Source organism: Pinus tabuliformis, chromosome X (assembly GCF_031772625.1).
Source record: "Pinus tabuliformis cultivar Carrire ecotype Pingquan chromosome X, CPIR1, whole genome shotgun sequence".
NCBI lineage: Eukaryota > Viridiplantae > Streptophyta > Pinopsida > Pinales > Pinaceae > Pinus > Pinus tabuliformis.
Genome location: NC_142308.1, coordinates 293,908,188 through 293,934,156, shown reverse-complemented (window position 1 = coordinate 293,934,156; position 25,969 = coordinate 293,908,188).

The window sequence follows — 25,969 nt, the reverse complement described above, 5'->3', positions numbered from 1 at the left end:
TAAGGTTTCAATAAAATTGATTTTTAAGGTGTAATTTAAGAGAAACTTTTTAAAATATTAGAATTGTTATGATATTTTTTTAAGATTAAAATGCAATGACATAGTATAAGAGTAATTTTGAATTTACAAATATATGGTTCAAATGAATCATAAAATGCAATTCAAATTTTTGAGTATATTATTAATTAACTCATTTATTTATTCTTAAATTGTTTACTCTAATAATGAGCTTGTTTAGTCTAATAATCAGCTATATAGAAATTATCGATAATCCAAATAAACGATATTCCAAAATTTTATATATATATATATAATTTTAGAGATTCATAATTAATATATTTCAAAGTTTAAATTCTAACTATAATATTATATAATCATTTTATATCACTTATTTAGTAGTTGGTATTTTTATTTTTATTTAAAAATATTACACTAACGAAAATGATTGTAAAATAAAATTTATTATTTTGGAGAAAATAATATTGTAATCTCTAAAAAAACACAAGATTAATAAATTAAACATCAAATTATAATTAATATTATAATAATTTTATATCACTTATAGTTGATATTTTTATTTTTATTTAAAAATATTACACTAAAGAAAATGATATATTGTAAAATAAAATTTATTATTTTGGAAAATATAATATTGTAATTTTTAAAAAACACAATATTAATAAATTAAACATCAAATTATAATTATAATTATAATTATAATTATAGTTCGAACAAAAGAGTTTCTAACATACCATAAAACATTTTTCATATTTTTAAAAGGCTAGGAATAAGAACCAATAATAATAAAAAAATTGGGACATGGAAATGGATTTGCAATACATCAAGCTCCAAATTAATATTTTATTTTGAATATTAAAAAAGAAATTTTTTTATTCACATACATATAAATTAAAACTTAAAATATTTTTCAAAATATATATAATATTAAAAAGCACTTTAAAATGGAGTTAGAAGATCTTAGCTTGAATTATTCTCTACATAATTTGTTTTTCCATTCACATGGGAATAATTTGTTTTTCCATTGACATGGGTTCCAATTTTAATAGATATCTAGCCGATATAAATTTTCCTCGTTTTGGTTAAAATAAATATAAATAGTTTTAATATTTATTTAATTATTAAAAGTATTTATTTTATTATATATATTTTTTTATATTACTTCAAAATGATTTTAACTAACCAATAAGCCACCCGTAAAATTTTATTTCAATTTTTTTATTTAAAATATATATATATATATATATATATATATATTTATAATACCTATTTTATAGTTGTAAATATAAACTAGCTTATCACGCATATATGTTTTGGCTTAAACTATTATTCAACAATCAAATCTAATATATAACTTGTAAGAGCTAAACCAGAAAATTATGAAATAAACATCAAAATAAAAATAAAAAATAAAAAACTTTACCTAGATTACATCTAGTTTTGGTTATAGAGCCTCACATATCTTAGGAATGATTAAGTACATTTATAATTCACATTCATAGAACAAGACAACTTTTAGGTATAATTCGTGTGATTTTACAATACACACTTTATAAAGCAGACATGGGGATTGTGTTTTAATGGCCATATGATCTCTGGGGATTTCTCGATCCCTACCCAGGCTTTGACAAGTTGGCTCTTGTATCCGAAGACACACGGTGTAAGACTAATCCATGAGGCTGCACACGCTTGGCAACTAGTTTCACGTGCTTGTGACAACTGCCCTCCTTTGCATCCATTGATCTTGACCCAATGATCTGACGACGGAGGGAGTTTAGGTCCCCTAACCAACTCTTCGTGCTCGACAGTAGGTAGTCTCATTATTGTTGTTGTTTTGAGGGTTCTTTCTGCTCTGCGAGGGTTTGAACTGTTGAGGGTTTCAGTTCGTCTTTTGATCCTTCTGAGGGTTGCGATGGCAGTAGTGGTTATACCTACAGTGGCAGGTAACCCCAACGGGTTGGTAGTATACTATTTCTTTTGTCTGCACAGTATGAAAACGACTATTGCTTGGGGTTTCGGTCTGGTACCGCGTTTAATGTTTCGCCTCTGTTGCATAGGGATGGTTCGATGGGCTTCTAAAGTTGCAGGGAACATCTGGTTCCAAGGGCTACTTCCAGAAGGTAAACCTCAATTCCATAATCCTGCAGTTTGCAAAGCTTTGCCTCTCATTGCGAAAAAGGTTATAGATTGTTTTTATTGTTTCATGTTTTCCTTATCAAAGTTTGTTAATTATCAGATAGATGGACTATAGAAAGAGGAAAGCCTCCCCTCTCAGGTAAACGCTCCTCCTCTGGCGTCGTTTTTTAGCCTATACTGCAAATTTGATTGTATAATCACTTAACTACTTCTGGTATTTTTATGAGCTATTCACAAATCATTTCTCATATAGTTATTTGACTAAGACTGCTACCCTCAAGGGCTTAAGCACTTACGACGTCTCTATTGATTTCAACATTGGAACTTTCACTTTTTGGTGCATGAATTTAAGTTATAAAAATGTTTCATTGTTTGGGAATAGAGGTTGAGTCCTTGGCTGAGCTTTAAGCTAAAACTTGCTTCAGTTTTGTTGGGTTTTAGTTATTTATCAATATACAGTAAATTATTGAATATTGTGCATGGCACTTATAATTTTTTGAAAGCTCCAGACTTTTAATCGACAGAGGGTTTTGGAGGTTTCTTTCCTGGTTCTAATGTTATGAGTTATTTACATATATACAATTTCTTTTGATGTCCTAGTCATGCCGACCCACTCAGGCTGTCAAGAACGTTTCGAATGGAAGCATTGATTTTTTTAATTTATTAATTTAGAACTTGTTTAATATATTCTCATTTTTATTATTATATGGTTTAAGAGGCAATGTAATTAATTTATTTCTAGCTTGCATTTTGGGGTGAGAATTCCATATGTTTTCCTATTCAGGGCATTAGTTGTTTCGTTTGACATTTCAGAATGATTCTAGTTAAGATTGAATGAATCAAGTCTTACCCTAGAATAGCATGCGGTTTAATATTGTCTCATTTATGCAGTAGTTCGGAATATCATAGCTCACATATATATATGATTATGGATTTAACATTATATCTAGATTTTACTATAGTCTCGTAGTATTTATACTGATTATTCTACAGAACTTCTCATAATATCTCATACCGATTGTCTCATTGTTGTACTATAATAATTTACCCTTAATATTTAAGAGAAATTGATTGTGTAATTATTGAATGAGCATATTCTTCCATACTTGCTAATATTAGTTGTTAATTTCATGCTTGCCATAATAAACTGTCTATGATTTCATTTATGAGATGGGTAACCTCTACTCTTAATCATGCACTTTCAGGGAATTGCTTTCCTGAGTTTATTATGCTATTTAAGAAATTCTTCTAATATTAGTTCCAAAATGACAAGTTCTACTCTATCATTAAATTGATTTCCATAGTCCAGCATTAATCTATAATGAAATTGCCTATAACAATTACCTGTTCAACCTCTAATATGCAAACAATATTAATCTATAATTAAATTGCCTATAACACTTATATGTTCAACCTGTAATATCCAAACACTTCTGGAAAGTCTCTCCTCCCAACTACAAGTCTGGAAATTACGTCTACACCCTCCCCTGAGCACTTTCTTTGGTTCACAGTTAGATATTGCCAGCTATAGTCAAGTACCTTGGGGCTCTGTACTCCTCTCCTGCCTCAAGTCCTGTTTGTTTCTCTTATTGTTCTTGAGAATATTCCCACTAGTTTATTTCACCCAACTCTAGGATCTCTCCTGGATTCTTTCCCCTCATATAAATCTCCCTTTAGGGTAGATGGGTAAATGTTTTCTATAACTGTTTCTTTTAATTAATGTAAACAGTTTCTATTTTTCTTAAAGTATCATTACCAATAATTTAGGTAACCACAATATATGCCTCTTGGCCTTCCAGCCTCTGTCACTTAATATTTAACATCACAATGTAATAAAACTTAAAGTAACAAATAGTAAATATCAACTTAGTAACCTCGGTAATTTTATGCTTTTTGGGGGTGTTACATCTCCCCCCCATATGAGGAACACCATCCCTAGTGTTCTCTCTACTTTTAGAAAACAATGTCGGATAAGGTTTCCGCATGAATACCTCTTCTTCCCAAGTGGCCTCATCCAGGTTGAACTACTCCCATTACACTTTAACCTAGATGATGGCTCCCTTCTGCAAGGTGGTTTCTCTCTGATCAAGCATACAGAGAGGTTCTGCTAGAAGCTCTCATTCTAGTTTGACCTGCAAAAAAACAATTCATAGTTACGACTCCATTTTTTTTTTTTAACAATATATCCAAAGTCATATATCCCACTTAACCGTCTACCTGAATTTTTCCTAGTTAATGATGTTCTGAGGGTTATACAAATATTTTTTTAGTAAAGGCATGTGGAACACATTGTGGACCCGAATGTGGCTTAGTAGCGCAAGCTTTCAGGGCACTGGCCCAATTTGTTCCAAGACCTAGAATGGTCCACAGTATCGGGGTGCTAACATAGCACAACCCCACCAATGTAAGAAAATTTTACGTGGATTTACTCTTAAATATGATGAGCCCCAAATTTGGTAACATTTTGGGCTCATTTGGCCTAACTACCCTTGCTCAATCCTTCATTTTTCATAACTTATGCATCATTTTTTAGTATGTTTATGTCATTTGTACGAATAAGGGTAGTCACTATTCCTAGGTGGCTAACACGTGCTCATTTCAGGTTTTTTGACACATGTTGGAGCAAAACCGAGCAGACAAGGGCTAGGAGACAGCCAAGATGGGGTTGAGGATTCGTAGGGGGGTTGTCCACGGCATTAAATAGCCTTCCTCGGGATCTTCACCCCCAACTCCGAGCTCCAAAAGCCACCAAAATCGGATCTAGAAGGCAGCCAAACAGATTTTGTGGAAGCAGTTGTTCACTCCCAGTTTGGTCAGCCAATTCCCATAGATTTAGGAGGCCAGCTTGGGGCCTCGTGATGTATAAATGATAAGGCTTTAGCCTTTGAAAAGGACTTCTGAAAAACTGTTGCACATTCTGCACTACGAGCTGCAAGCTCTGTTTTTGCTCTTTTGTAGCCATCATTGGCATACCTCTTGACTTATGATTATTGTTTTTTAATGAGAAGGAGTCAGATTTGATCTCAGCTCTGAGTTTCTAGAGGAGCCATAGCTCTCGGGGTTGGGCCCAACCTCAGAGCCTAGGGCCTCCTTCTTTGTATTGATATCTTTCCTTTCAGCATTATGATTTTCTTTACATGCATTTGAAACGTAGTTTGTTGAGTTAGATTTCGTTGCGTGGTTAAGTAGGTCATTGTTGAAAGATAGAGTTGTTTCAGATGTCTAGAATAGAGTAATGAGATAAGAATTGATAAGAGTTCCAGAAAAGGGTTGCCTGCACTCTCATTTTCACCTCTTTCTAGGGGCTGGAATTGCAGACAGTGCTACCCAACAAAAACACTAGTTTGCTTACTCATGCAATCTTTGGTGCAATTTTTTCATTTGTAAGAGTTATCCATGTGCTCAGACCTCTTGGAATGTTTCTTTGCTTCAGTACTGTACATGGTTCTCTTTATAAATAACGTTGTTGTTCATTGGTTTCATTAACAGTTAGGATAGATTAGTTAATATTTTGATTATGTGTAGGACGTGGATGATTTGGTTAAGTTTAGACTGTGCGGTGCATCTCCATCACTCTCTCGTCCATCTAAGCTTCGTCCAGGCCAACTTCTCATCTCCAAATCAGATCCCTCGTCTCACAACTACCCTTTTGCCCACGTCACCCTACCTTCTTGGCCTTCCATTTCCTCTGCCCTTTTTAAGACAAGCTAGCTTTCCACACCCTCTCATCACTTCATCTCTCTATCACTAAGTCATTACAAACCCCTATCCTACCTCCCTATCCATCCATGCATCCTCTTCCACTCATCCATCACCCAAAATCCAATCGTAGGACATCCTGTAGGAATTTCTGAACATCCTGTAGAAATTCTGAAACATCCTGTAGAACCCCTGCAGACTTCCTGTAGAAGCTCACAAATGAGGTTTCTTGATATCCAAACTTTGTGAAACTCTCTGGAAGGGTGTTAGGGACTCCTTAGACCCCCTCTGAACCTTCCCAACCTTTTCCAAGCCTTTTTCCTCCTTGATCCACCTCTGCACAGTAAAAAATAGTTAAAAGCACATGCATGATAATCCCAACAACTTAATCAAAAATACAAAAAGACATTTTCTTCAGATAGAGGTAGTCTAGACACATGTATTTTACCTTCATAGAAGTAATGGCATCTCTTTCAGTAGTTTGCATGCTCTCCTTTGCGTCAGTAGGACTAGCTGGTAGAATTAGGGTTTGCTAGGGTTTGCGTTTCTTTTTGACTTTCAGTTTCCTTTTTGCAATTAGATTAGCTTCCTTCGAGTTAGCTTTCATCCATCAATTAAAAAGCTTCTTCTAGAGCTCATAGAATTTGGCTTAAGCTCCTAGCGGACTTGTGCCAGCTGACCAAGTGACAGCTGCGGCAAGAGCTAGTACTTGTGCATACAGCACCGTCGCTTCCAAGTTTGTTACGAACTACCGGGTTGATAAGATTAAAGAAGGGAGTCCCAGGAGTTGTAGCATTATTGCTACAATACTAGAGCCCACCATCTTTTTGGTGTCGTTGCCAGGGAAGTGTCAGAGTATTGGTGATTGTTGCTTTTCTTCTATTTTCCTACTCTCGCCTTCTGCTAAGTAGTTTATTTCATTTCCATTCTCCAATTTCCTTTCCGCAAATGTAGCATAGACATTTCCTGCTTTCATAGATTAGCATTTCAATTCTGCAATTTCATTTCTGCAAGCGTAGATTAGCATTTCAATTCCACAAGCGTAGCCTAGCATTTCATTCCTGCAATTTCATTTGAGCAAAATAGATTAGTTCTTTCATGCTTTCATTTCAATTCCGCATTTCCATTTCAGCAATATTGTTAGTTGCAGTTCAATCTATTTTAGTTTTGCAGGTACCAGAAAAAAGAACAAAAGCAATCAAAAGTCTTTCCATTTCATGCCTCGTAGAAATCAAGATAAAACAGGCAAATTCTTACCCAACACCCCCACCACTTCACTGAGTCACCCTTCTCTCTTCTTTGGTGACAGTGATCCAGAAGAACCTATAGGCGAGCCTCCTGAGATATACGAAGATCCTATAACAGAAGAAGAGTTAGAGAACACTCCATCTGAAGCCATGGCTAACAATAGGAGAGAAGATGAGAGAATAGAAGGTGCCTTCCCCATCCGAGAGACCAATGGAGACATGAAAATGAAAAACATAAGCCCCTCCGCTTTACCTCACTTCCATGGATTGACTACTGAAGACCCTGATACCTTCCTGTTTGAGTTTGTTGTCCTTTGTCGAACCTATGACTATACCGAAGATGAGAAAAAACTGAAACTCTTCCCCTCTACCCTTAAGGATGCAACATTATGCTGGTTCATGGGCTTACCTGGGAACAGTATCACCACTTGGGCTCAGATGCAACAAGCTTTCAATACCAAATACCGGGACTACTGTAGGTCCAAGGAAGCCAAGGGAGAAATCTTTTGGACGACCATGGGGAATGATGAGTCTTTAGAAGATTACGAGGAAAGGTTCCAACTTAGCTATAAACGGGCCAGGTGCACACTTGACCCTGAATCTCTCAAGTTGGTCCTGCTCCGAGGAGTCCCTGAAGACCTTTTAGATACTCTTCACATGCTAGCTGGAGGAGATATTTGCCAACTACCTTATGAGGATATAAAGACTGTGTTTAGAAACCACTCTAGGGCAGCCCGGAAAAGAGGTAGAGGAAACCTCCTCTCAGCTCGTATTCCTTTCTCCAAACATGAGTTTGCAAATCAATTAGAGGACCTCAAGAGTGAGGTGAGACAGACCATTGCCATGCAACTAGATACATTCCGAATCCAGCAGAAGAAAGAGGAAGCTGAGAGGGCTTTTGCTATCTTCTGCCCTAGGTGTACAAGGAAGCACCCTAAGAACGAGTGCCCGTTACATTCGGTAGAGGTATCTTTCGTTTGTGAGGTGGACCACCCAACAAACCAATGTCCAACCTTACCTGGGCTTAAAGCCATGTACCAAGGGACGGAAGCGCCCACTAAACCTCTCTATTTCCTCAACCAAAGGAGGCCACATGGACCTAGACCTTACCAACAAGGGATGCAAGGGACATCCCAAGCTTATTCTAGCCCCAACCAATCTGCTCCTATGTCTTCTTGGGGTCCCCCTGCTCATCCTTCTTGGTATGTGCCTCCTCCATGGTCTTACCCACCTCAGTACCATACTCAGCCCACTACTCATTCGTTTCACTCACATGCCCAGCCACAACCTCGGTGGAATGCACCTCAACCAGGGTGGAGGCCCCAGTACAATACTCCTCCCGCCATTTCGCCTCCACCACCCGCTCAACCACAACCATTACCTCCTGCTCCTCCAAGACAACCCCAAATTCCTGCTCAACCGAACCCAAACCCCAACAACCGACAGGCCCAACAGGTATATACTGGGGAAACATCATGCCCTACCTATGCTGTGGAGATCCAGGAGATCAACCTGCGATCTGGAAAGACTCTTCCGGATCGCCAACCTCCTCCCCCAGAGGATGAGGAAGATAAACAGGAAAGTGAACCAAAAGCCATTCCACCCTTTCCTGAGAGACTAACAGCAACCACACAACCCAACCCAGAGGAGGATGAGCTTTTGGGAGAACTCAAACAGTTGTGTGTGAAAATACCCCTTCTCTAGGCCATCAAGGATGTACCAATATACAGCAGACTGGTTAAGGAAAAGTGTTTCAGACACCCAGGAAGGCGAAAAAGAGACACCTCAACCATCAATGTCATAGGACAAATGTCTGATCTTATGTTGGGGCAAGTAATCTGCCCAAAGTATTTGGATCCTGGGAGTCCTGTAGTTGATGTCCACATCAATGGCACCATCATACCCCACAATTTGATTGATTTACGGGCTGCCATTAATGTGATGACCAGAGATACTATGCTCAAACTCAACCTTCAGGGTTCCTTAAGAAAAACCTCGACAGTCCTGCAGCTAGCAGATCGCTCCACCGTGACTCCCGAAGGGATTGTGGAGGATTTCTTGGTCTCTGTTGACTCTTGGGAGTACCCTGCAAACTTCCTGGTTCTGCAACCAAAGACAAAGCTTACTGGATACCCCCTTATTTTGGGAAGGCCTTGGTTAGCCACTGTGGATGCTTACATAATCTGCCATGCAGGAAACATGACCATCAAAAATGGTCCTATGTCCAAGTAGCTAGTCCTATACCCTCCTCCCCAACCCTTATTAGAGCATGACTTACCACTTTGGTTGGAGGAAGGAGAAGAGGATGAGGTGTACTATACACCCTTGTGCACCCTAGACACCACTACGAGAGGCCCCCCAACCGAGGATGATTTGATTGAGACCTTGATTCAGAATCCACCTCCCAGTGCATTGTCCTTAGAGAAATTGGTGGAGGATGCCCAAGCCAGCACCTTAGTGGACCTTTGTGTGACCAATCCAGTCACTCCTAGAGTCAAAAATGTGGAGTTTCGCCACGAGAGAACGTTAAATATCAGCTCCTCCCTATCTCCTTCCCAGGAAAAGTAGCTGTGTAGTCCGTTGGCAAGTCATCTAGATGCTTTTGCTTGGAGCTATAAGGAGATGAAAGGAGTCCATCCTTCGGTCTGTACCCATCACATCTACATCAAAGAAGATTGTAAACTAGTTAGGCAACCCCAAAGGAGAATGAATCCAGCCCTTAAGGACATCGTTAAGGAAGAATTGCAAAAACTTTTAGATGCAGGATTCATTTACCCCATCTTGGATAGCGAATGGGTGTCCCCTCTGGTGTTGGTTCCCAAGAAAAACGGGAAGCGGAGAATCTGTGTGGACTACCGAGAACTGAACAAAGCCACCAAGAAAGACCACTTTCCTCTACCCTTCATAGATCAAGTGTTGGATGGACTGGCGGGAAAGAAGTTTTTCTCTTTCCTAGATGGGTTTAGCGGGTATAATCAGATCCAAATCAGCTCGGAAGACCAAGATAAGACCACCTTCACTTGTCCTTGGGGTACCTTTGCTTACCGAGTTCTTCCCTTTGGACTATGCAACGCTCCTGCCACCTTCTAGAGAGTCATCTTAAGCATCTTTTCTGAGCTGGTCCATGATTCGCTGGAAATCTATATGGATGACTTCACTCCTTATGGGTCCAACTTCCACGAAGCATTGTCCAATCTGGGAAAAGTCCTAACCAAGTGCATTGAGATGAACCTGTCCCTTAGTCCTGAAAAGTGTGAATTCTTGATGACTGAAGGGATCGTGCTAGGACATACCATTTCTCGCCAAGGGTTACAGGTGGATCCTAACAAAATTGCTCTCATAAAAAAGGTTCCACCTCCTCAGAAGGTAAGAGATGTTCGAAGTTTCTTAGGTTTAGCAGGGTATTATAGGAGATTCATTAAAGACTTCAGTAAGCTAGCCTCGACATTGTTTGGCCTCTTGGCAAAGGATGTTGAGTTTAAATGGACTGACGATTGTCAGAAGGCTCTGAATGAATTAAAGGATAAGTTGGTGTCTACCCTAATATTGAGAGGTCCAAATTGGGCCCTACCTTTCCACATCCACACTGATGCCTCGAACAAAGCCATAGGGGCAGCCTTAGGACAAGTTGAACAAAAACTTCCATACGCCATATACTTTGTCAGCAAAAACTTATCCAAGGAAGAACTGAATTATACTGTAATTGAGAAAGAATTCTTGGCTGTGGTCCATGTACTAAACAAGTTTCGACATTATATCACTGGCTATCAAACATTTGTACATACTGATCATGCTACAATTAGATATTTAATGAATAAACCAGATGTGAATGCTCATATTATTAGATGGTTACTTTTGTTGCAGCAGTTTGATTTGACTATCGTTGACAAACCAAGTAAAGAAAATGTTGTTGTTGACTTCTTGTCTAGATTGGATTTACCTGCAGGTGAGGATGGAACAGTGGATGACCAGATGCCAGATGAACATCTGTTTGCTATCTCAGTACTCTCTCCATGGTTTTCTGATATAGAAAACTACCTTGTCTCAGCACAGTTCCCTCCGCACCTATCCTCAAGAGAGAAGAGCAGAATTGTAAGGAAGAGTGCCTCATTCACTTGGATCGGGGGCAACCTGTTCAAGATTGGCCCCGATCAGATCTTAAGGCGTTATGTAAGGGAGGAGGAAGTCGTTGATATCCTCCTAACCTGTCATGACGGGCCTTGTGGAGGACATTTTACAGCCAAAAGGAATGCCTTCAAAATCCTACAGGCAGGCTACTATTGGCCCACGCTTCATCAAGATGTTAGAAGGTATATCAGCCAATGTGACCGATGCCAAAGGATGGGGAAACTGACTCCAAGGGACGAAATGCCTCTCCAACCTCAAGTGACTCTTGAACCATTTGAGAAGTGGGGTATGGATTTTGTGGGTCCAATCAATCCTCCTTCGAGGCAAAGGTCCTACATCATTGTATGCACAGACTACTTGACAAAGTGGGCAGAAACCAAGGCAATCAAAGCAGCAACAGAAGAAAAGGTGGCCGAGTTCTTAAGAGAAAACATCTTCTACAAATTTGGCTACCCAAGAGAGCTATTCACCGATCAAGGAAGCCAGTTCACCTCCAACTTAATTGAAAACCTACTCACTCATCACAAAATCAAGCATAGGAATTCCACCCCCTATCATCCTCAAGCAAATGGGTAGGTGGAAGTCACAAATAGAGCATTGGAAGGGATCTTGACTAAGGTGGTGAGCAGCAGTAGAAAAGATTGGGCAGATCGCCTGGTTGAGGCCACTTGGGCTTACAACACCACTTGGAAGACCACAATCGGCTTCACACCTTATGAGCTGGTCTATGGGAAGAGAGCTTTGTTGTCAATTGAGTTCGAGTACAACACCCTGAGGATGGTAGCTCAGCTGGACCTAGATCTCAGCCATGCCCAACAAGAAACGTTATTGCAGCTGAATTGGTTGGACGAGCACCGAATGCAGGCCCTTCTCCACTCGGAAGTGGTTCAACTTCAGAGGAAGGTATGGCATGACCAACACCTCAATGACAAGCAATTCTAGCCAAGAGATTGGGGGCTATTGTACGATTCCAGACATAAGGATTTCAAGGGGAAGCTGAGAACAAGATGGCTGGGACCATATGCAGTGGAAAAGTGTAATGACAATGGGTCTTTTCTTATTCGGACCATTGATGAGGAAGCCATGCCCATGCTCGTCAATGGGCATCGACTAAAGATCTACAGAAAACCTCTTTCAAGGCAAGAATTCATGAAAACTATGGAAAAATCAGTGCTGGTCATAGAGAAGGGTTCTGCCTCTGTTTTGGGCATACCCTGAACATCAAAAAAGAAATATATATATATATATATATATATATATATATATATATATATATATATATATATATATATATATATATATATATATATATATAAAATAAAGATCCTTGGGTGAAAACCTTTCTGAGGCTCCCAAGGCAGATGGTAGGGGTGAAAACCTCTCTGAGGCGCTCAAGGCAGATGGTAAGGGTGAAAACCTCATGGAGGCACCCCTGCTGTCTTTCAAAAAAAAAAAAGAGAAAGGGAAAGGAAGAAAGAAAAAACCAAACAAAGAAACAGGAAAACAGGCTCAAGATTTGACAATTCATGCAGGTTGCAGGTATTCCATACAGAAAAAGAGGTCTCTCAACTCAAGGACAAGGGTCCCTACTATGCTACTAGGTGACCTCACCAGCACTCCCTCCAGAAACACTCATCTCTTCCAAGGTCTGGGCACGATTTGATCACAATTTAGCCTTCTTCAGGAAGCTACAGGACTTTCTATAGGAAGTTCTGTATCTCTACAGGAAACTTCTTGTAGAATCTTTGGACGGCTGAGGACTGACTGTGTAGAAGAATTTGAAGGCCGAAGTCCAATACGGAGGCATGTAAACCAATGTTTTTCTCCATCACCCACTGCTGTCGCCTCCTTCTACCACCCCTGTTGCCATGCAATGGAAATACCTGTACAGTCAAATCAGAACGTTGGATTCTCAGAAGAAACAATTCTCAAATGGAATAAAGTATACAGAGTCCCCATGCGCTACTTATCAAAGCCATCCGTGGACCCTGTGACCGTGACCGTGATTCCACCGTTTCCACCGTTTCGGCATGCACCCGAGGAGGAGAAACGGCTACAGGATATCCTACAGGAATCCTGTAGCAATTGATCCAACTAGAGCATACACCATGAAGGCACCTACAACTCATAGAGCGGGCACATGCACCATCTGCAGCCAGGTAACCAGTCTCGTAACCAGCAGCAGTCGGCAAGAAGGAACTCCCGTGCCTGTGCATGAAGCAGTAGCAAGCGGATCCATCACCCTCGTCATGAAGCCTGAAAATAACGTCTCGACCGCAGAGGTAAGTGCCTCACCCTTTTTCGTCAAATTACATGAACAATGCTCTAAAATGTGTGCGAGTATGGAAATGAATGGGTTGAGCCAGTCGGGTAGCCATTCAACTGGCCACCACGACCAGTCCGATGGTCTTGTCCGATTCAGAAAGTGTTGGTTGTGTCAAACAAGACAGGAAATGGACACGTGGGAAGCGTCTAGTCGGGGAGAAGCGACGATCTAATAGAAATGGCGGCGGTAGATATGCAGGGAATGATTCGGTGGTCAGGTAGACTTACAGTGGAATGATAACAGGTGACGTCGTTCAATGGTCTGGCAGGGACAGCTCACCCCCGCGCCACGAGTTCTGCAGGGATTCAAATCCACCGGTTAGATCGCGTATGGCACTCCACTCATTTATCATCAACAGTTTTGCAGTCGAATAAGCGTCCGAAATTCCCTGAAGACAGTTACTCCGAGTCCTCGGCTTGTTCAAATGTCTGGTGACTGCACAAAAGGCCCAGAATCACTGACGCGCTCTCCAGAACCCGTGCGCGAATTATACAGGAAGCTGCGCTACAGGAAGCTCACCGCTACAGAGGAGATTAATCTATTCACGTCAAAGGTGGCAAGTTGGAATGAGGTAAGCCTGAACCTAGTCCTCCCATGCAATTGGTTCGATAGGTGGCGAAGTCGACGTCCTGAAAAAGTAGAACTACAGTCTGCGCATGAATTTGCAAGCGTCGTCTTACTTCTGCATGAGAATTGTCGTTGTAGTGTATATGCGGGGTTTTCTACAGGATTTGGTTCATAATTGAGCCACTAACAAGGCTCACCTGTAGATAGCCGTGAATTCACAAACTGTGTGCTTGACAGAGGCGTAATTCTACACTCTGTCTAAGGAAATCCCAAAGGTCCATCTTTTGATACGCGCCAGCCAGCTCCGGCTAACACAACAAGCTTTCACCATGCCGGGTGGGTTCATTAGGAAAGAACTGACAGACTCAAAGAAGCTACGGGAAAACCCTGAGGTGGTAGGCCTATTTTCTCGTGCACGGTGGATGTCGTTCTGCGACAAGCTTCAAGGTTACGATGACGAGGTGGCAGAGGAATTCCTGCGAGCTTTGAAGCCAAAATCAAAAATGCTGGCCATTGTCAATTTTAGAGGTTTGAATCTCAGACTCACCGCACAGCTCATCAGGAGAGTCACTGATCTCCCGATGGGGGTACCGTGGGATAAGGAGGAGAGAAAACTAGGCCAAAAGGCTAAGAAAAAGTCCTTTCTGCTGGAGGAGCAATTCTCAGAGGATAAGAACGGAGTTTGAAGAGCTAGCCTACAGCCGCTCTGGAGTGAGGTCAGCCTCCAAATTATGAAATATATCATGTGCGAAGGACGATTCAATATCGTATATGGGTACCATTTCTGGCTGCTCACAGAACTTAGGCACCAAATGGACCTACCCTCAGAAAACAAGTCAAGTATTCCTTACTTCCTCCTACAGTCCATGACTGAATGTGCCACCAAATTACGAGAGGGAACGCCAGACCAGGTAGTCCATCATGGGCTCATTAAGCTCCTCATGGAGGATGCACTCCACACATACACCGTCCCTCTCTCGTGGCAAGCCTTTCAGAATTTGACTAAGGATGGTGACATCAAAATGTTGGTTGAGGAGCTCATCTCCTCCAACAGCGAGGAGAAGGAACCAATTCAAAGAGAGAAGAAAGGAAAAGGCCAAGAAACCATGGCCAAAGCACCAAAGAAAGAACAAAAGGGGAAACAAGAGAAACACCAGGTTGCTTAAACAGAGGATGACAAACCCACATTAGCACCCAGGGAGAAAAGGTTACAGAGCAGGGTGGAATGGACTGAACAAGTCCACGTTAGTGAAGGCACCTCGAAGGCAGCCTCAGCAAAGTCAAAAGACAAAGCACCATCAGCCAAACAGGCTAAAACGGTGCCACCTGTTTCTACAGGAAAATAAAAAACGGCTTCTACAGGAAGCCAGAAATCAGCCGCTACAGGGCTTTCTACAGGAAGTCCTGAGAAAGGAAAACAGAAGGGGAAGACAGCCGAAATCCTTGCAAGGGAGGCAACAACTGTGCTGGCCACCCTTAGTACCCCTCCCAAGCCGAAGGAAAAATGAAAGAGGGAGATCCCTCTGTATTTCAAAGCCAGGAGAAGTGTGAGAATCAAAACAGACAGGCCTCAACCTCCATCCAGCAGCCCAATTACCATAGAAGACACCCCTACCTCGCCAAGGGAGAGGTCCCCCTCAAAAATATCAGTCACTTATGAGCGGGGGAGCCCGAAGACAACTGCCTGGAAGGAGAGAATGGACAGGTTGGCCTCAAAAACCCCGCTATAGGATGCTGAGGCCGTTCTACAGGAAACATTGGCCAGGCTCAAGGAGACAGAAAGAATGGAGGGAGAGGTAGCCACATCACCACCAAGGGAAGACAGAGTAGAGCCACCGAGGGAAGAAGAGGTAGAGCATATTTCAGAACCTAGTCCTCAGCCAAGCGTGACCTCGTTTTATAACTTTTTGGAGGCTGGAAAACTTATTCCACAGAAATTCACAGTGCCGATTTTCTTTGCGTTGGAGGAAGAAAGAGTGAGAACCCACACGTGGATGAAGATAGCTAAGTCTAAAGGAGTGGAAGATATAGGCCCCTTGGAGGAACAACTTAAGGAGGCACAAAGAGAATTAGCTATGGCCAAACACGTGGGAAAATGCCAGCAGGTATTCCTACAGGAAGAGAATGAGAAACTCAAACTGCTGCTACAGGAACAGAGGAAAGAGAGGGGCACATCATCAAGGGACACTACAACAGAACCTCAAGGCAAAGAAGGACTGCAAGTTGGTCATGGGGAGCTAACCCCGCATCTACAGGAAAGGGAACTGCAAGCACAAATCGAGATACAAGCTCTCAAAAAGCAGTTGCAACAAAAAGAGGCACAACTGGCCTGCATGGCCAGTTGGGCCATGGATGCTCTACAATGTAGACAACCGACCAAATCTTATGTCCTATACCTACGGGACCAGTGGCTGCAATTCCAAATTAATGCATTGGCACAAAGGGGTATCTCCCAAATCCAAGACCCCCAGCAGTTCACAGAGTTATGCAATAGCAGTTCATCAGAGGACAAGGCCAAGCTATCAGAGTTCTATCTCCATAATTTGGTCCTTCCTAATGTGACTTCATAGGATCCCAACACAGTCGTAGGAGATATGCAGTTGATGGCATTTGCCTCATGGTTGAACCATGAATAAAAGAGAGCAGCAGAGGTCAAAGAGGTCATGAACCGAGAGTTACATGAGCCACTGCTGATTAGAGTAGAGCCAGGGGACCCCACTGCATTGATATCGGCCCACCAACACTTAGCAACCGACTCTCAAGCTTTATTGAAATACATGGATCAGCAGGCTCAAGCTATAGCACATTTCGAGGATATGGAGCGACTATTAGGGGACAATTGTGTTCATGCTTGCACCCACCGATGGAACACATTGTCCCACAACCTCAAAATCAGGGAATATCACACTCCAACTCGAATGAGGGAAGCTCTAGTATGGGTGCCCCTCTACAAGAAGTCCATACAGAACCTCCAAGCCAGCTGGATTGGCCTCAAGCTAAGCCCACCTTTGCTCTTAGGATTGATGGAAGGCAGCACAGAAAAAGAAGAGCATAAGCAGTGGGAAGAGGTGGAAAGGAAGGCTAGGTTCCATGCCAATGAGGAGGATACTACTTCAGAAGCCTGGGATGTGAGAGTGGCGGTGAAAGCAATGAAGGACGAGGAGCTAGATTAGTTGGTCAGGGATGAGCAATCATTTTAGTTGGGGGGTGATGATGAGCCCCAAATTTGGTAACATTTTGGGCTCATTTGGCCTAACTACCCTTGCTCAATCCTTCATTTTTCATAACTTATGCATCATTTTTTAGTATGTTGATGTCATTTGTACGAATAAGGGTAGTCACTATTCCTAGGTGGCTAACACGTGCTCATTTCAGGTTTTTTGACACATGTTGGAGCAAAACTGAGCAGACAAGGGGTAGGAGACAGCCAAGATGGGGTTGAGGATTTGTAGGGGGGTTGTCCACGGCATTAAATAGCCTTCCTCGGGATCTTCACCCCCAACTCCGAGCTCCAAAAGCCACCAAAACCGGATTTAGAAGGCAGCCAAACAGATTTTGTGGAAGCCGCTGTTCACTCCCAGTTTGGTCATCCATGTCCCATAGATTTAGGAGGCCAGCTTGGGGCCTCGTGATGTATAAATGATAAGGCTTTAGCCTTCGAAAAGTACTTTTGAAAAACTGTTGCACATTCTGCACTACGAGCTGCCAACTCTGTTTTTGCTCTTTTGTAGCCATCATTGGCATACCTCTTGACTTATGATTATTATTTTTTAATGAGAAGCAGTCAGATTTGATCTCAGCTCTGAGTTTCTAGAGGAGCCATAGCTCTCAGGGTTGGGCCCAACCTCAGAGCCTAGGGCCTCCTTCTTTGTATTGATATCTTTCCTTTCAGCATTATGATTTTCTTTACATGCATTTGAAACGCAGTTTGTTGAGTTAGATTTCGTTGTGTGGTTAAGTAGTTCATTGTTGAAAGATAGAGTTGTTTCAGATGTCTAGAATAGAGTAATGAGATAAGAATTGATAAGAGTTCCAGAAAAGGGTTGCTTGCACTCTCATTTTCACCTCTTTCTAGGGGCTAGAATTGCAGACAGTGCTACCCAACAAAAACACTAGTTTGCTTACTCATGCAATCTTTGGTGCAATGTTTTCATTTGTAAGAGTTATCCATGCGCTCAGACCTCTTGGAATGTTTCTTTGCTTCAGTACTGTACATGGTTCTCTTTAGAAATAATGTTGCTGTTCATTGGTTTCATTAACAGTTAGGATAGATTAGTTAATATTTTGATTATGTGCAGGACGTGGATGATTTGGTTAAGTTTATACTGTGCGGTGCATCTCCATCACTCTCTCGTCCATCTAAGATTCGTCCAGGCCAACTGCTCATCTCCAAATTAGATCCCTCGTCTCACAACTACTCTTTTGCCCACGTCACCCTACCTTCTTGGCCTTCCATTTCCTCTGCCCTTTTTAAGAAAAGCTAGCTTTCCACACCCTCTCATCACTTCATCTCTCTGTCACTAAGTCATTACAAACCCCTATCCTACCTCCCTATCCATCCATGCATCCTCTTCCACTCATCCATCATCCGAAATCTAATCGTAGGACATCCTGTAGGAATTTCTGAACATCCTGTAGAAATTCTGAAACATCCTGTAGAACCCCTGCAGACTTCCTGTAGAAGCTCACAAATGAGGTTTCTTGATATCCAAACTTTGTGCAACTCTTTGGAAGGGTGTTAGGGACTCCTTAGACCCCCTCTGAACCTTCCCAACCTTTTCCAAGCCTTTTTCTCCCTTGATCCACCTCTGCACAGTCAAAAATAGTTAAAAGCACATGCATGATAATCCCAACAACTTAATCAAAATTACAAAAAGACATTTTCTTAAGATATAGGTAGTCTAGGCACATGTATTTTACCTTCATAGAAGTAATGGAATCTCTTTCAATAGTTTGCATGCTCTCCTTTGCGTCAGTAGGACTAGCTGGTAGAATTAGGGTTTGCTAGGGTTTGCGTTTCTTTTTGACTTTCAGTTTCCTTTTTACAATTAGATTAGCTTCCTTCGAGTTAGCTTTCATCCATCAATTAAAAAGCTTCTTCTAGAGCTCATAGAAGTTGGCTTAAGCTCCTAGCGGATTTGTGCCAACTGACCAAGTGACAGCTGCAGCAAGAGCTAGTACTTGTGCATAGAACACCATCGCTTCCAAGTTTGTTACGAACTACCGGGTTGATAAGATTAAAGAAGGGAGTCCCAGGACTTGTAGCATTATTGCTACAATACTGGAGCCCACTAAAATAAACGTGATCCCCCGGTTGAAATTCTTTGTATGTCCTCTTTTTGTCTACATACACTTTCAATCTATCTTGGGCCACCCTTGAATTTTTTCAAACCTTCTTAACAGTCTCATCCATTTCTCCTGGCATGTCAAGACCCAATGCTAGCTTATTAACTAGATTATTCTAGTGTATGGGCACCCTGCACTTTCTTCCATACAAAACCTCAAAGGGACTCATGCCCAATGATTCATGATGTTCATTATTATATGCAAATTCCACTAGGTGGAGATAATCTTCCCACTTATGTGGGTGTTGCATCACAAACATACATAGCACCTCCTCCAAAACTTGATTTACCTACTCGATCTATCTGTCCATTTGAGGATGGTAGGTAGTACTGAATTGAATTTGAGTACCTAATCCTTAAAATATGTTTTTTCAGAATGTGGATGTAAAGTTTACTTCCCTATCGGAAATTACTACCTTGGGTATCCCGTGTGAACGAAAAACTTCCTTCATAAATATGTCTGCGATTTTCACAGTATTGTAAGTGGACATCATAGGTATGAAGTGAGAATTTTTACTCAATTTGTCTACTACCACCATAATTGAGTCGTGTTGCTTCCTGGTGTGAGGTAAGCCATTGATGAAGTCTAACAATATCATCTCCCATTTCCATTCTGGAATGGGTAATGGTTGCAACAAACCTGTAGGATGTTGGTGTTCTGCCTTCACAAGTTGGCACTCCAAACATTTGGACAAGTGTTCTGTAAAATACTTCCTTAATCCAGGCCAAAAATAACCTTTTTTAGTGGCCAAAAATAGTTTCTAGCAACCTAGGTGGCCAACACATGGTTTCTGTTGAAATTCATACAATATCAATTGTTTAACAGAGTTTTTGTTAGGGATATAATTTCTGTCTTTGAAGGTGAGGATGTTGTCGGAATTTATATTGAAATCTGATTTTTCCTTTTTCAACAAAGCTTCCTTTGTCTACTACCAAATAAAAGTGTACTCTGGATCCTTAATAGATGCTTCCTTTATGATCTCAGGAATGTTTGAGTGTACTTGACTGATTTGGACCTCATAAATACAATGTAATTTTCTTCTTAAAGAATCATCTACTCGATTTTCCTTTCCTTTAAGATGTTTCATTTCAAAATCAAATTCACTTAAAAATGCGTTCCATTTGGCCTATCAAGAATTTAAGCTAGACTGGTTGAAGAAATTTGTAAGGCTACTATGATCCGTTAATAGCAAAAATTTCTTTCACAATAAGTAGTGTCGCCACATTTTAAGTGCATGCACTACTACTATTAGTTCAAGGTCGTAAGAGGAATATCATTTTTCATACTCTTTTAAATTTCGTGATTCGTAAGCAATCACCTTTCCTTCTTGTGTTAGCACTCCGCCCACACCTTCTTTACTAGAAATTGTGTAAACTATGAACAACTTTTATGGATCTGCTACCTTTAACATAGGTGTAGTCATAAGCAAGTGCTTTAATATTTCAAAACTTTGTTGACACTCGACTATACAATGGAAAGCGTGCCCCTTTTTCTGTAAGGAGGTCATTGGAAAGGCGATCTTTGAAAATCCCTCAATGAATCTACGGTAGTATCCAGCCAAACCCATGAATGATTTGATATCAGCGATATTCTTTGGAATTGTCCATTCCATGATTGTTTTGATCTTATTCGGGTCCACCGTTATTCCATCTATTCATATAGCATGACCCGAGTACTGAATATGATCTCTTAAAAATTCACACTTGCTGAATTTAGCATATAACTGATTTTCATGTAGTGTTTACAATAGTATTCTTACATGTTCTTTATGCTCCTCCTGATTCTTAGAGTATATTAAAATGTCATCAATGAAAATCAACACAAATTTATCGAGGTAGGGATGGAAAATACCATGCATCAGACTCATAAAGGTGGCTAATGCATTTGTGAGGCCAAATGGAGACACCACAAACTCATAATGACGATAACGAGTACCGAATGTTGTCTTGTAAATGCCCTCCTATTTTATTCTTATTTGATGGTAGCCGGATCTTAAGTCAATTTTCAAGAATACTTTAGCTCCTTGCACCTAATGAAATAGATGATCGATAGATGGTAAAGGATACTTATTCTTAATGGTTAGTTTGTTTAATTCATGATAATCGATGCACAATCTCAGCGTCTCGTCCTTTTTTTGTACAGATAATATGAGAGCTCGCCAAGGGGACACACTAGGGCGGATATATTTTTTGTCTAGAAGCTCCTAAAGCTGCATTTTGAGTTCTGTTAACTCAAGTATGCTCATGCGATAAGGGGCCCTAGATATAGGGGTTGTACCGCGAATTAGCTCGATGGTGAAATCAATATCACACTTTGGTGGTAAACTTGGAATAGATTCTGGGAATACATCAAAAAATTCCTTAATGACAAGAATGTTTTCCAACTAGGAGGTCATTTTATTTTTAGTGTTTATAAACCCCACCTAAACAACATATATTTGGTAGCCTTTTCTGATACGTTTTCCTAACTGGTTAGCCATAATAGGACGTAACTTGGTATTGGTTTTGATTCTTTGGAGTTCCTTCCTTTGGCCTAATTCAACAATAAAACTAACAGTTTTCTATTTGCAATCCATCAGGGACCAACATTTTTCCAGCTAGTCCATCCTGATTAAAATGTTGTAAGAACCCAAAGGAAGTGTAGTAAGGTCAACCTAAATAGGTTTCCCTAAAATTATTATGGCACGACGTTATATTTTTGTGATTACCCTTGCTTTTGTCCCAGTGGCTAATTGAGCTAGCCATGGTTTGAAAACTTACTTCTCTGTAGTCGACCCTTTTCTACCACCTTAGGACTAACATAGCTTAAGATAGCACCTGGCTCAAATAAAATAAAGACAGGTTTCTTAGAAATCATACCTTCACATTCGATCCTGGTGGGCTAAAATTCTGCGTCATGATCATCCAGAGCAGTGTTAATTTTGGGCATGCTCCTTGCCACTTCCCCAACCATCGATGCTTCTTTCATATTTGATAGATGTTCTTTCCTCACCTTATGCAGACAATTTTTGTAATAGTGGGGTTCTCCACATCCCCAACATTGCAGAAATGGTTTTGATTGCTGGTCATTAACATATTTAGTAATTCCTTTCGACTGTCTGTTTCAGAATATGTAGCTTTGAGCTGATTCTTGGCTGGAAATTTGCTGAGAAGTTTTTGCGGTACATTTCTGCCACTAGCAAACTTTCGATGTCTGTTTGGAATCATGCTTCTAACTTTTGTATTCAACCCCCCTTTAGGTCCTTCATTATCCTATTTCATTTGCTAGTATCAGATGCGGGCTTTCTGCACAACATCATCCATTGTCTTGGGGTAGTCAAACTCTAGTTTCTCCTTCATAAAGTTGGGTAAGCTACTGATGAAGCACTAAATTTTGGCCTTTTCTTCTTGCATGTAAGGCACATAGCACAACAAGGAGGTGAATCGTGTCACATATTCATCCATGGTAAGGTTCCCAATCTTAACTCGTGAAATTATTTTGCCTTTTCATCGTAATAACGTTCAATTAAATACTTGTCTTTGAAATTCTTTTGGAATTTGTGCCATGTAACCTACTCTTCATCGATTTTCCTTACTATTTTGATTTCTTCCCACCACAGGGTGGCCTTACCCCTTAACTGATAAACTGCCAATCGTGCCTTCAGTTTATTTGTGTACTCATAAATATGAAAATATTTTCCCATATCAATTAGCCAAGCTTCTGTTGCTTCTTCTGATTCCCCTTCAAAGAGTGATGGCTTAATCTTTTTAAATTCACCTTGCAATTCAGTTTTCTGTCTTTTGGTTTTGCGTTGGTCGGAGACATTGTCTAAGCGTCCTTCTTCGTCTTCCCCATGTTTTTCAGCTGACTCAACATTTTCCTCTCCATGCTGAGCCGTTGGGGTCTTCTCCCAGTCCTCAGCACTGGGATCTGGATGTTGTTGATTTTATCGATTGGACAGACTTCTGAGAATTTTCTCCTATTCTAAGCATAGTCATTCATTGTCTGTTCTTAAATTCGTCATTTCAGCATGCAACTACTGAACAGTTTCGAGTAACACCGCATTAGCTTGACGGGATTCCTCACCCAGTTGTATCCAAATATCAGGATTAGCATTCACATACATTGTTTCTAGTGGATCGGGTGGTCCTGGGTTCCTCTGCATTCTGACCCTTTTCTTTTATTGATGCGATCTCTGTGTTCACACATACATTTATTTAGTTATTTTTTATTGTAAAAGAGAACATTCATTTTCTAGTACATATTTATTCCCAGAGAGTCTCAGTGTATGAACTTGAGCTCTCATACCATTTGTAACAGCTAAAGAAGAAAATTACGAAATAAACGTGAAAATAAAAATAAAAATATTTTACCTACACCACATCTCACCTTGGTTACAAAACTTGACATATCTTATGGAATGATTAAGTACATTTATAACTCAAGCTTGTAGAATCAAACAACTTTTGGGTATAGTTCGTGTGATTTTACAATACACATTTTACAAAGTGGACATGGAAATTGTGTTTTAATGCGCATATGATCTCTGGGGATTTGTCGTCCCTGCCCAGGCTTTGACAAGTTTGCTCTTGTACGTAAAGACACATGGCATACGACTAATCCATGAGGCTACATGCGCTTTCCAACTGGTTTCACCTGCTTGTGACAACTACCCTGCTTTTCGTCCATTGATCTTGACTGATCGATCTGACAGTTGAGGGAATTTACGTCCCCTAACAGACTCTTCACGCTGGGCAGCTCGTAGTCTCATTCTTGTTGTTGTTTTGAGGGTTCTTGCTGGTTTACGAGGGTTTGAATTGTTGAGGGTTTTAGTCCAACTTTTGATTTTTTTGAGGGTTGTGATGGCAATGATGGTCATACCTACTGTGGCAGGTAACCCCAACGGGTTGGTACTATACTATTGATTTTTTCTGCACAGTATGAAATCAATTGTTGTTTGGGGTTTCGGTCTCATACCACATTTAATGTATTTCCTCACTCACAGGGATGGTTTGAGGTGCTTCCAATGTTGTAGGGAACATCTGGTTCCAAGGGCTACTTTTGGAAGGTAAACCCCAATTACATAATCTATCAGTGTTAAAAAGGTTATAGATTGTTTTTATTGTTTCATTCTTTCCTTATTAAAGTCCGTTCATTGTCACATAGGTGGACTACACAAAGTGGAAGCCCTCCCCTCTCAGGTAAACGCTCCTCCTTTGGCATCGTTCTTTAGCCTATACTATAAATTTGAATGTATACTGACTTAATTACTTCTGGTATTTGTATCAGGTATTCACATATCATTTCTCATATAGTTGTTTGACTAAGACTACTACCTTCAAAGGCTCAAGTGCTTACGACGTCTCTATGGATTTCCAGGTTGGAAATTTCACTTCTGGTGCATGAATTTAAGCTATAAAAATGATTCACTGTTCGGGAATAAAGGCCGGGTCCTTGGCTGAGCTTTAAGCTGAAACTGGCTTGAGTTTTTGGGTTTTAGTTATTTAACAATATACAGTAATTGATTGAATACTGTGCATGGCACTTATAATTTTGTGAAAGCTCCAGACTTTTAATCGACAGAGGGTTTTGGGGGATTCTTTCTTGGTGTAATGTCATGAGTTATTTGCATATATACAATTTATTCTAATGTCCCGGTCATGCCAACCCATTTAGGTTGTCGAGAACATTTCGAATGGAAGCACTGAGTTTTTAATTTATTACTTTAGAACTTGTTTAATATATTCTGATTGTTATATGGTTTAAGAGGAAATGTAATTAATTTCTTTCTAGCTTGCCTTCTGGGCCGAGAATTCCATCTGTTTTCCTATTCAGGGCATTGGTTGTTTCATTCGACATCTTCAGAATGATTCTGGTTAAGATTGAATAAATCTAGTCTTACTACTGAATAGCATGCGGTTTACTATTGACTCATTTATGCAGTAGTTCGAAGTATCATAGCTTGTGTATATATATATATATATATATATATATATATATATATATATATATATATATATATATATATATGGGCTAAACATTATATCTAGATTTTACTATAGTCTGGTAGTATTTATACTGATTATTCTAGAGAACTTCTCATAATATCTCATATCGATTGTCTCACTATTGTACTATAATAATATACCCTTAATATTTAAGACCAATTAATTGTGTAATTATTGAATGAGCATATTCTTCCATACTTGCTAATATTAGTTTTTAATTTCATGCTTTCCATAATAAATTGTATGTGATTTCATTTATGAAACATGTAACCTCCACTCTTTGTAATCATGCACTTTTAGGGAATTTCTTTCGTGAGTTTATTTTTCTATTTGAGAAATTCTTCTAATATCAATACCAAAATGACAAGTTCTACTCTACCATTATATTGATTTCCACAGTCCAGTATTAATCTACAATGAATCTGCCTATAACACTTATGTACTCTACCATTAAATTAATTTCCATAGTCCAGTATTAATCTATAATGAATCTTCCTATAACACTTATCTTATCA